This window comes from Mercenaria mercenaria, chromosome 14 (assembly GCF_021730395.1).
Source record: "Mercenaria mercenaria strain notata chromosome 14, MADL_Memer_1, whole genome shotgun sequence".
NCBI classification, from domain to species: Eukaryota; Metazoa; Mollusca; class Bivalvia; order Venerida; family Veneridae; genus Mercenaria; species Mercenaria mercenaria.
This window is the reverse complement of record NC_069374.1, coordinates 19,706,111-19,719,665: the sequence shown is the minus strand read 5'-3', so window position 1 is coordinate 19,719,665 and position 13,555 is coordinate 19,706,111.

The following is a 13,555-nucleotide window of genomic DNA, read 5'->3' as shown; positions in this document are numbered from 1 at the left end:
TTTCGCATAACAAGGTGGAACTCAGTTTTTAGCAATTGTTTATCTTTATTTCTTTACAAATGGTATTCATTTTCAAAGGGAAACAATTTTTTCGGAATACTTTAAGTGCAAATGTCATTCATTTTCAAAGGGAGACAACTTTTTCCGATTATTTTAAGTATAAATGGCATTCATTTTCAAAGAGAGACAACTTTTTCCGATTATTTTAAGTAATCGTCGAGAAAAAGTTGTTTCCCTTTGAAAATGAATGCCATTTGTAAAGAAATAAAGATAAACAATTGCTGAAAACTGTGTTCCACCTTGTTATGTGAAATTTCACCACTCGCAGCTATTGCAAATGCATCAAAACGAACATGTGTAACAGTTCTTTGAAAATGGTGAGTCTTTAAAGGCGTTCGACTGTCCGGAAGTGGGCCCCCTATAGGCAGTCATTTTCTGGAATTCAATGTTTATATCAGTATACTGACACTTCTTTCGTTAAGTAATATACATGTTTTACATGCTGTTCAATTTTCATGTCAAACAAATCTTTCTTTCTATGATTTGGTGTTGTTTGATATTTGTTTCTCAAGGCCTACTTCGTAACCTTAACACAGTTCTCCATATCCATTCTAGTATTTTAAATTACTATGAAAGAGTATGCGGTTTAAATTATCTTTTAATTTTAACTTAACACGTGGTGTGTATTGATAAATGTCAAAGGTACATAAAACAATAAGACATCCGTTGATCGGCGGTAAATGTCAAACAACCTTGCCCATTGAGCCGCTCGGTGAGGATGCCTCACAGCTGCAAAGACGGAGACTGAAATGTCTAAATGGGGCAAGCTCTTGCCTCGAAATGTTAGCGGTGATTTTCTAAATCATTTCATCATTCAGAAGTTTTTTTTTTTTTTGTTTTTTTTTTTTGTTGTTGTTTTTTTAAGTTACACCCTGAAAATATTCGGCTTTCAATTAATTACTAAATCACTTTTTGATTGAGGCCTGGTTTTGTGTCCCTCTTAACGTCGCCCAGACACTAATAAATTAAAATACTAGTATGGTTATGGAGCGCATTTAATATATTAATCCCCTGAGTTTGAATTCAGATGCAATTGTACTCTAAGCTTGATTTTGTGTCATATAAAATGCTTATATTCATTTAGAGAAAATTTATTACAAATATATCTATTTAACTGGGTGTTACTAGAATTTAGAAAACTCAACTATTTTGATAAAATGTCGTCTGTATGAATTATTGCTTTTAATATTAACACAACTTTTATTATATTTGCATGGTATCTGCAGTATTTAATTGCAATGCTATATTTAATATAAAAGTCCCGTACATGTACTAAAGTTAGTATTTCGCAGTAATTTAGTATCATAAATTATCTTAAACTACTTATAATTATTACTAAAATCATTTAGTGTTAGATTTATCTGTCACACCAGTAGCTGTTTTTGAATTCTTGTGCCCCCCCCCCCCCCCACCCCTCCTCCAACCCCTTAAGTGGTTGGGGCCTATAGATTTGGTTTTGTCGTTGCGTGCATGCGTCCGGCTGGCCGAAAAAGTTTGCGATGCGCTTGGCTTAAAAAGTGTTTGATTTAATTTGATAAAACCTTGCACGAGTCTTTATCGTAATATGTACTTGCGCACCTCCTTTTCAATATTATACATCTCCATTGTTTTACTTTATCGATTCCATCTAGCATGTATTTATTGCGTTATGCTGTATAATCCTGAAAACTTTACTTCTTTAAATGCAAAGATACGTTTGTCAAATCTTTTCAAAAGTCAAATTATCTCAATACTTAAAGTATTCGTAACTGATCGTGAAATAACGACTGTGTGCATTTTTCTTTGTTTCCTTTTTGTTGGATTAAACAGCTATACTAGTTTGCCACGGGAGCCTGTCAAAAACGAAGGCAGATATACATGTATGATGTTTTGTATTTTATTTTGAAGTGTCGATTTTTTTCTTACCTATGTTTAGAGTTTTATGATGTCCATATTATTCATCTCTATTGTGTTTCTTTGTCGATTCCTTCGAGCGTGTAGATATTTATTACATTATGCTGTTTATTCCCGAAATCTTCATCTCTTTAAATGCAAAGATACTTTTGTCAATAGTCAAATTATCTCAATTTGTATCTGATCTTGAAATATTGACCGTGTTCAAGTTTCTTTGTTGTTTTTGTTTTTGGGAAAAGAATTCGGTAGTATGTTATACATAATTTATTTTAGGTCGATTATGAAGGAAGTACTACGACTTATATTAATCACTCTCGACACCTCATTCCGGATAGAATCTATCGCAATGAGGGTATGAGAGAAGAGGCCAGTTTCCCTTTAAATGCTGGGAGCCATGCAAGAGAGTTACAGGTACCATTTTTTACGACTTTGGTATGACGCGGCCGGGGATCGAACCCACGACCTCCCGCACTCGAAGCAGACGCTCTACCACTAGGCTATCGAGGTCGTTCAGTAATATATACAGAACATCATATATATGCATACGGGTCTGCGGCCAACTACTTTAGGTTGAAACGATTAACATGCTGTAATCAAAACAATGACATACGAACTTTTAGGTATGAAATTTTTAAGTTACAGCGTTTTGCTCACTGAAACTGCTTTATTTTGTTTTTTATTTTTTTGCTCACGTAACGTTACTGCCAAAAACACTCAAAATTGTATATTTCAACGGCTTTGTTTATTTACTTACCGGATTCTTTTCTAAAGATAAACACTATCTAATCTTAGTTATCAAATAAGACTTTGGAGAACTTTTCCTGGACCCTTTTACTTCTCACCTATGTATTGTGAGTTTTAAGAATAGGACAGGACAAGACTTTCAGCAAGTAAGAATTTCAAGAAATAGTTATCAATTCATTTTCCGCAATGTTGAATAATTGAATACATGTATTTTGGGCAAATTATACCCCCTTTGGGACTAAGAAAATTTGGAGTAAAGTTTTACATGCAAGGTATTATCTCTAAAACTAATGCCGATATTAAATTGAAACTTCACATATGTCTTCGGGGTCATAAAACTAGACGATAGCATAAAGAGCCATAACTCTAACATGCATTTTGGCCAAATTTTGCCCCCTTTTCGGACTTAGAAAATCTTAGTTAAAGTTTGGCATTCAAGTACATATAGCTATCACTTAAAGGCATATAGCTCTGTAACTTACTTTCAGGTCAATTACCAATCTCACTAGGTCAAGTCCCATTACTCTGACATGCATTTGTGGCAAATTATGCCTCCTACTGGACTAAGAAAATCCTTGTTAAAATTTTGCATGTAAGTTACTGTCTCCAAATCAAATGCAGATATTGAATTGAAATTTTACTTATTTTCAGGGTTATAGAACTAGGTCATAACATCAAGTCCCATAACTCTGATATGCATTATGGACAAAGTTTGTCCCCTGTGAACTTAATACTTTTGGTTGAAGTTTGCATGCAATCTCCAAATCTAATGCAGATACTGGATTGAAATTGTATAGATACTCTAACATTAAGGGTAATATTCCTACTTCTTGGACAATAATTCAAATAGTCGAGCGTTTGCTGTCTTATACGGAAGGGCATTTAGGTAAAAAGTCCATCAATGTTAATGACTTATTTTTGCTTGTAAATTACATTGATAAAATGGTAAATTAATATTCTAATATTTTTTGTCTCAATTTCTAATTTCTATGTCCCATTTTCTAATTTGTTTGTATGTAAAATATAATCAATAGTAAAATACATAACATTTTGTCACAAAAGATATTGCATGCAAAATGGAATTTACATATTTTGTTATGTTTAAATTGTTAATGCTGAAGTTTTTATTAAATTACGCCGTATTTCTTTCTCTATGTCCTAATTTGATAATCACTAACTGTAAATTTCATAATACACTTTACAAGTGTTTCATCAAGTCTCATTGTTCACATCTTTTCATTCAGAATGTATTATTACGTTTGTATGTTTTTATCATCAACTTTAAATATATATAACATCATTTAGAAGTTATAATAGAAAATTAAAAAGTAACATTCTAAAAAAATGAGTTTAGAAGGGTACCAGTGATATTGACATCAAGCTACATAGAAATTATTACAAAGAAGAAACCAGAAATACCGGTTATCTTTTAAGACAGAGGGCGCTTCAGTTGGACTAATCAAGAAAATGTCCGTACCCCCTCACCCCAGGAAGGCATTTCAGCCCCCAAATTCCCCCCGTAGACACACCCCTAAAACACCCCCTTGGACAAGCTTAAGTAGGGGAAACATCCCTTGAACAAAGTAGTTTGACACAGTGTACACCCTAGACAACCTATGGAAAGCATTTTTCCAGAAAAATACCCCCATTAGAATAAGCCGTCGTAAATGATCCCTCCCTGCACGAGCACCCTCTGGACAACCTGTGGGAGGCATTTTTTCTGAAAAACAGCCCCTTGGACAAGCCGTCTCAAAAGACACCCCCTGGACAACCTACGGAAGGCATTTTTCCGACCCCCATCCAATGTACAAGCTGTCTGAAAAAGTGCCTTCCATAGGTTCACCAGGGGTGTCCGTCAGGGGTGGTGGGGCGCACGGGGGGGGGGGAGTGGTTGAGACGGCTTGTCCAGGGGGTGTTTTTCGAAAACAAATGCCTTTCATAGGTTCTCCAGGGGAGGCCCGTCCAGGATGTCTTTCACGATGGCTTATCCGGGGGGATTTTTCTGAAAAATATCTTGCATACGTTGTCCAGGGGGTTCTTCTTTTGAGACGGCTTGTCCATAGGGTGTTTTTCAGAAAACAAATGCCTTCCATGGGGTGCTCGTCCAAGGGGATCTTTCACGATGGCTTGTCCATTGTGGGGGTGTAGTTTTCCAGAAAAATTCTTTCCATAGGTTGTCTAGTGTGTTCACTGTGTCAAATGACTTTGTCAATGGTGGGGGCGGGGTGTTACCCCTACATATATGCTTGTCCAATGGGCTTGTTTTATGGGTTGTCCGAGGGGGTATTTGTGGATTGAAATGCCTTCCATGGGGGATGCGGATATTTTCTGGAATGGCCCATTGAAGCACCCTCTGTCTTTAAATGGAATCGGTATTTCTGGTTTCATCTTTGTTATAATGTCCATGTGGCTGGATACCAATATCACTGATGCCCGTCTAAATTTTATTTTTCAGATTGAAACGTCTCAGTTTCATATTATAGCTTCTAAATGATATTATATGTGTTTGAAATTGATGAAGCAAACGTAATAATCGTTCTGAAACAATAAGGCTTGATGAAACACTTGTAAAGTGTGTTTTGAAATTTACATTTAGTGATTAGCAAATTATAGGACCTAGAAAAAGAAATACGGTGTAGAAAAAAATTAAAGCCTCTGCATTAACAATTTTACAAAATATGTAAAATTCATTTCGCATACAAGAATTTTTGTGACAAAATGTCATATTTTACACTATTGATTATATTTTCCATACAAACAAATTAGGAAATTGGACATAGAAATTAGAAATTAGTATTAGAATATTAATTTATCATTTTATTAATGTAATTTACATGCAAGCATAAGACATTTACATGGATGAATTTTTAACTTAAATGCCATTCCATAGTCTTACGGACAGCTCTTGTATATAATAAAAAATAACCAGTTACGTATAAAGGTCTAGTTTATGTGTTGTAAATATTATATTCCGTTATTCGATTTTGTATACAAAACTGATTTATATGAATCGTATTTATTATTTATTCTGATATATAATTTTGCTAAATGTGTTGTGTGGTGTGTGAAGCATACGCAAAAGCGTTTATGTATACGATACGCGCTTGTTTTAACGATAGATCATCAGGTGAATTAATGAGCAGAAGACAATTAGAACAAACGAATTTTCACTTCCTTTGGTCAAGACTGTAGCACAGAATGATTTGGGTTCTTTTTGTGTATTGATATGTAAGGCGTAAATGTTTTTGTTTTTGTAAGGAATAATTTATCATTATTTCTCCATTGAAGGACTTTTTGCATAAGATATTCCGACTACAGGTTTTATTTTTATATAATCCACTTTTTAGTTTAAATATATTTCATTGCAAACGGTACATGTTTATAATACAAATAAACACATGCGTTATTTTAACATAGATTATAAAAATTAGAAAAACATGTATTAATTCACATTTTGAGGAATCAAGTAAAATTCCATATAAATGTCATCAAATTTGATTGGGATTAACAATGACATATTAATCTGTATATGTCTGTAAAGTTGCATTTTGTCTTTGCTTGGTTGAATTTTAACTTTATAACTATATATTTATTAACTGCAAACTGATAAAAATGTGCCTTCTGATTATGAACTAAATTTGTTCAATAGTGTCAGTGTTTCGCCAGGAGTGACTGAAATGCCTATCGGAAAAATGATGGAGAGCGCAATTATAGTATCTGCATCAAAGTTAATTAATGAAACAGGAAGTGATGTGTGGTTTTATTTTTATTGATACTTTCTAGGTGAATTCATTTCATTGTGTCAAAATTATGTATATGTTATATTCATGTGCTATAATGTCATATCCTTCTAGAAGAAACGTGATATTTTTTATAGATGTCATTCCAGGATTTACTGAGAAGGTCTGATTTTTCTCAAACAATAAGAACAACTAAGCATGACGGCTCTTCGTGTTAAGTATTACCTTCAATATACCGATACCATTAAGTACATACTATGTTGTATTTCCCATGAAAAATAACAACATTATAAAGTACGTATTTGATATCCTTCCATTTGCTACTGTAAATAAAAGCAGTAAATCATGAACAGAAGCTCGGATGGTCCGGTGTTTCTCAAGCAAAAAAAGAAACAACTATATTTTTCCTTTTATTATATATGAGAACAATAACAACAATATTTAATACCTATTCCATGCTTCTGCTTTGCACCATGTCTTATTGATGAACACTTGATGGTACTTAAGTTCCTATCGGGGGTACATTATTTTTCATGATATGGCTGCTTTCTTTTAATAATAGAGTTTTTCTTTTATATGCACTTTTATATTTTTGTTTGCACTGCATACTTTGTTAATCATATGTGTTTTCTTTATTATGGTTATGATATGAATTTGACTTTGGAAATACATTATAATTCAATATGTATGAGCTATACAGCTTGTGTAGCTGTCCTAGAGTCAAAGAAAATAGAAGGAAAATGTTTATGCATACTTAATTTTTATCTATGGTAATAATAAGAATTAATGTGGTCAGTTACGTTACACGGCTTCATGATGTGTTTCGTAACTGGCAGGTAGTTTATAGTTTGAAATTGGAAATGTTTTAAGTTAATGTTACTCTACTTCTTGCAGCAGATTTTATGTTTGGGCATACAGTCAAACCTGTGTTAAAGACACCTCTGAACAGAGACCACCTGGTTCTAAAGACCACATGTTTTGTTTCCCATTTTAACATTTACAGTGTATTTTAACCTGCGAATTAAGACCACCTCCCAGTAAAGACCACATTTTGTCTCTTCCGAGGGTGGTCTTTATTGACAGGTTTGACTGTATTATAATTACTTCATTCTAAAGCATACAATCTAGAACTCTGCATTTGAAATCAGTTTAAATCACGATGTAAATAACAAAATTGATGAAGCTACTAACCTAATATTCCAAGATTTTTTATACCTTCAGTTCTTGTCTACGAAAATAAGGGTCTGATTTCTCAAATAAAATGAGAAAACATGACGACCTTTGTTTAATTACAATTAATGACGGATTTAATTCATTTCATTTGCTTTTAGAAAACATACATAAAACGTATCTGCATGTTCTATAAGGCCTAAAGAAATTCTTTGTTTCCGGTAACATGCTAAAAAAAATAGGGTAGGTAGGTCGGATTTTCTTTTTTTTGAATTTTTTATTAAGTGAGACTTTTCAGAAATTATTTTATGTCTAAACATGAAGGAAATAAAGGGGTTATGCCTTTAGAGCATCAGTAAGTTGATTTTTAACATCACTGACCATGTTTAAAGCATAAAACGTGAGGTTTTCTAACTTTCTGATAAAAAGTTAGTACAAATATTCTCCAAGGCCATAAAAACATTAAGCCTAAAATCTAGTGTAGGTCGGATACCGGAAACAATCAATTTTTTACGCCTTAGTAAACTGAAATTTAATCAAGGTTTGATATGCTGCAGGGATATCAAGTACATTGTGAATAGTTTGTATCTAAACAGAAAGATAGTAAAGGAATTATGAGAATATGTCTGTAGAATGCTCCAGTGTCATCAAGGATGCATTCGACAGCTTGTATTAATGTCAGTATATGTATTCACATTGTACTCGACTCAAGGAATTGAGAGTTGACAATCTTAAAAAATAAATTACATGTAACTTAATCAAACTTGACTTATTTGTTTTATTTTGTTACTTGAGTGGAAACATTAATTTGGGGATACTACAAGAAAAAGCCAAGTTCTTAGTCATAAAATAAAAGGGACAGGCGATAAATACAAATATAATTTACTAAAGGGTTTAAAAAACGATTCGTAAACGGTTCATGCATTTTGTTGAAATAATCTTCTTTCACAAATATTGAGAATTATAAAACAAGCACACAGTGTGATAGCGCAGACTATTTAAATAATACTATTTCTAGGGATATGAAACATGACTTGGTGCATTACTTCATTTGATATCTTTATAAGGAGATAAAGTTGACAAAAACGGATATCAAACCGTTGTGCTAATTGTCAGTTATGTATTCGTTTACTCAGATTGATTGGGTTGTCACTAGCGTAGCACAATACGCAAACAAGTAGCGTTGACATCATGGAATGGAATAAACACATATGGAATCTTTGAATATGTTCGCTCTGCTACAATTCTTATCAATCTTACAGAGATGACTTAAGGAATAGTCCGCCCGCTTAGCTCAGTAGGGAGAGTGCAGATCTACGGACCTCGGGGGTCGGGAGTTCAATCCCCGGGCGGGCCGTATGTTCTCCGTGACGATTTGAAAAATTATTATTATTAAAATTATTCGTCCGCCACCTCTGACTTGTGTGGGGAAGTTGTCAGTAACTTGCGGAGAACAGGTCTGTAGTGGTACATAATCCAGGAACACTGGTTAACTGCCCGTCGTTACATAACTGAAATACTGTTGAAAAATGGCGTTAAACCCAAAACAAACATACATTTATAGAATATTTTAGAAACGCGAAGATGTTCACAAACTAGAGACATGTCTGCTACTAATTTCAATAAATGTAGACATAAAAAGTTTTTCAAAAATAGTATTGATTCATTGATATCGATATTGTATTGCAAAATAGATCTGTAAATGTACCAGGATTACTACATGAATGATACAGTTTAGTTCAATTTTTCCCGTTTTGGTGGAAAAGGTAGACCTCAGATATCCTTCCAAGCATTATATCATCTATGGGCGGGCATTTCAGTAGCAACACTGGTCTTTCGTAAGCTAGCTTTGATTCATGAAAGGTGAACCAATGTAGGGGTTCTTGTCCACGCTTTATTACCGAAACTCCCATTTAGATTTCAATGAAACTTCACAAAGTGATTGGTACAGACTTTAGTTGCGCATGTACTTGGTACGTCAAGCTCAGATTATAGCAAAGTTATGCCCCTTTTAAGATCATTTTTAATAAAGCGGACATGTTATTCTATAGTGGGATTTGAATGAAACTTCAAAAATATTATCACTAACAGACCCACATATATATAAAGATCGGATGGTTTTTCACGGTTATGTCCTTTTTTCAGTTTTATAAACAAGAGGCCCCAAGTGGCCCTACACCGCTCACATGAGAACCATGGTCAACATAGATAACTGTGCATAAAAATGTTAATAACTGATTCTCAGATAAAGTGGAGAGTAACGACCCAGTTTCAAACTCGACTAAGAAATCATCAAGGCAAACATAATGACCAAGTCTCATGACGACTGAAGTTAAAATGTGACCTCTAGAGTATTCACAAGGTTTTAATTCGATTTGTCCGGGTGACCTAGTTTTTGACCTCAAATATCCATTTTCGAACTTGATTGAGATATCATCAAGACAAACATTCTAACAAGTTCTCATGATAATTGGACAAAAATGTGGTTTCTATAGTGTAGAAAAGATTTTTTGTTTGATTTGATTGGGTGACCTAGTATTTGACCCTATATGACCCAGTTTTGAACTCGACAGAGAAATCAATGGAATCATTATGACTTGTTTTCGCACAGTTGGACTTAAAATGTGACAGCTAGCGCGTTCACAAGGTTTTTCTTTGATTTGAGAGTGTTTTTGACCTAGTTTTTGACCCAAGATAATCCAGTTTGGAACTTGAGGGAGTTTATCAAGACAAAACATTCTTACAAGCAAGTTCCTATGACAGTTGGACTTAAAATTTTGCATTTAGTGTGTTCACAAGGTTTTCCTGTGATTTGACCGAGTGACCTAGTTTCTTAAACCAGATGACCCAGTTTCAAACTTATTCAAAAATTATCAAGGCAAACATTATGACCAAGTTTCATGACAATCGGACTTAAAATGTGACCTATAGTGTTCACAAAGTTTTTCTTTGATTTGACCTGGAGACCTAGTTTTTGACCCCAGATGACAGTTTGAAACTTGAGCGACATATCATCAAGACAAATATTATTACAAGTTCCCATGCCAATTTGACTTTAAATGTGGCTTCCAGCGTGTTCAATATGTTTTCCTTTGATTTGACCTGGTGACCTAGTTTTTGATCCCAGATGACCCAGATTCAAACTTGCCCTAAAGATTACCAAGGCAAATACTCTGACTAGGTTTCATGAAGATACAAAAGATAACGTGGCCTCAAGAGAGTTCACAGGGTAAAATGTTGACGACAGACGCCAGACGCTGGACAAATGTTAATGACAATAGCTCACCTTTGAGCAATTTGTGCTCAGGTGTGCTAATAAAAAAGAAAAAATAGATTTCTTGAAGCATTGAGTACAGCAAACATGGCCAAGGCCACACGTCACATTGTAGGTCAACCACAAATTTATAGTGGAAAAATATAGCAGGTGGGTTGCTTCAAATACACATTAACAAGTACATTTAAATTATATTCAATTATAAAAGGGGGTCATGATGACCCTATATCGCTCACTTGTTAAACTTGGCCTTTGAATCATAAAGATAAACATTCTGACAAAGTTTCATAATGACAGGGCCATAAATGTGGCCTCTACAGTGCTAACAAGCTTTTCCTTTGTTTTGAGTGGATGACCTAGTTTTTGACCTCCCATAACCCAGTTTCGAACTTGGCCTAGAAATTATCAAGATAAACATTTTTACCAGGTTTCATGAAGATAGGGTAATTAGTATGACCTAGTTTTTGACCCCACATAACCCAAGATCGAACTTGGCCCAGGAATCATCCAGATAAGCATTCTGACCAAGTTTCACGAAGACAAGGGTAATAACTGTGGCCTCAAAAGTGTTAACAAGCTTTTCTTTTGATTTGACCGGATGATCTAGTTTGTGATCCCACATGACCCAGCTTTAAACTTGGCATTGGAATCATCAAGACAAACATTCTGACCAAGTTGCATGAAGATATGATCATAAATGTGGTATCTAGGGTGTTAGCAAGCTTTTCCTTTAATTTTACCTGGTGACCTAGTTTTTGAGTCCACATAAACCAGTTTCTGTCTTGGCATAGAGAACATCAAGATAAACATTCTATGCAAGTTTGTGTCAAGTCAAAGCATTAATGAAACTTCTATATCACTAAAAGGGCAGTAACTCTAGAACCCATGACTGAATCTAGCCAGTTTTCAAAAGGAACCGACATCTTATTGCGACTTAAGTTGTTTGTAAGTGTGGTTAAAATCAAATAAAAAAAGTCATTTCTATCGTGTTCAAAATGTAAAAATTAACAAATGTTGGCTCTTTCAGTGGTCAATTAGGGGCCGTAACTCCGGAACCTATGATTGGATCTGACGGATTCATCATGGAATCCAAGATGTATTGTTGCTAAAGATATTTTGACAAGTTTGTATCAAATCAAACAATAAATGAAATCTCTATAGGGCTAGAAACCGAGATATTATACCAAGACAAGATGTGTGCAAGTTTTATTAAAATTGATCGCAAAATGTGGTCCCTATCCTGTTCACAAGAAATTGTGGACGGACGACAAACGGAGAACGATCACAAAAGCTCACCTTGTAACTACGTGACAGGTGAGCTAAAAATGAAAACGGGGTGAAAAAAGGGTAAGGGTAAAATGGGGAAATGAGTGTGTGGGGGGGGGGGCATAAATGGGCGTGAGGAGAAGTGACAGGATGGACGTACCGGAGACAGCAACTGTCGGAACAACTTAACACTCATTACAATATTTACAAGTTTATTTACAGAAAATTATTATTTACAATGAAGGAAGAAACAAAAAAACGAACAGAAAAAAAATCTGAGCTCAGTATCTGTTTTCTAGAAGATGTACAGTCCTATAAATTACAGTTCATTTCTAACGCGACGTATCACAGGTGTTTCCTTTTACTTCAAACTTAAAGTGGCACTAAAAACATATCTTAATTAAAGTCCCGTTAACCGTTAAAACGTTGACTCCTTTTTGGCTCCCCATGCTCGGTGTTGGTAGGTGTTTGTATCCCTAAGCTGTCTCAGATGACTGCAAAAATCAACGTCTTGGCGGTTAAGGTACAATCATGGGACGAAAGCTGGGAAAATCACATCCAGGCGAGTAAAATACAGCCAACCTCGGGTACTTCCGGGTCGTGACATCATCACCAGGTAAGAAGTCGTCTGGTGGAAGAAGCTAAAACATATAACATATGGTAAGCACCATAGCAAAAACAAATAAGGGCATAAAACTGCTCCTTTGGGTACACCATACCTCCGTAGGCTCCATAAAAATACGTGCTACTTATACAAAAAATGAGTGCTACTAAGTTCATACGTCACGTGATTACAATACGTCACTTATTACTTCCATTATTTCTCAAATTAATTACTTACAAGTCTAAAGTTAAAGTATGGAAAAGATATGAAAAGATTTTGATAAAAAAGATATAGATAAGGAAATGATAAACTGCAGCTATTATTTACAACCACAAATTAACACAATGCAATGCAAATTAAACGTTATACAATAGCTGGTATGAATGTAATATCAACTACCATACATGTATAGATATGCTATAGACTGGCACACAATAATTTCAAATTACAATTACATATTAAATAAACGGTACTATACTTGCCAACATATACATTTATACATTACAATGCAATGCAGTACCGGCATTCCATAATTTACAACGAAACGATTTACGATTTATGACAAAGATAATTTTCTAATAATCATGTTACAAAATTTTCATTGTAAATTTTACAATTTAAACAAACGAAACATTTTAGATTCCTCTTTGGAAATAAATTACAAAAGTCTGAAAAATTTACTAAATTAGCCTGACATTCCGAAACTAGCTAATATCTTGCCGAAAAGTAAACATTTACAAAATTCTGTAGAATGAACAAAAATTTACAAAATAAAAATCGTAATTCAAAACTTATATACAAAAA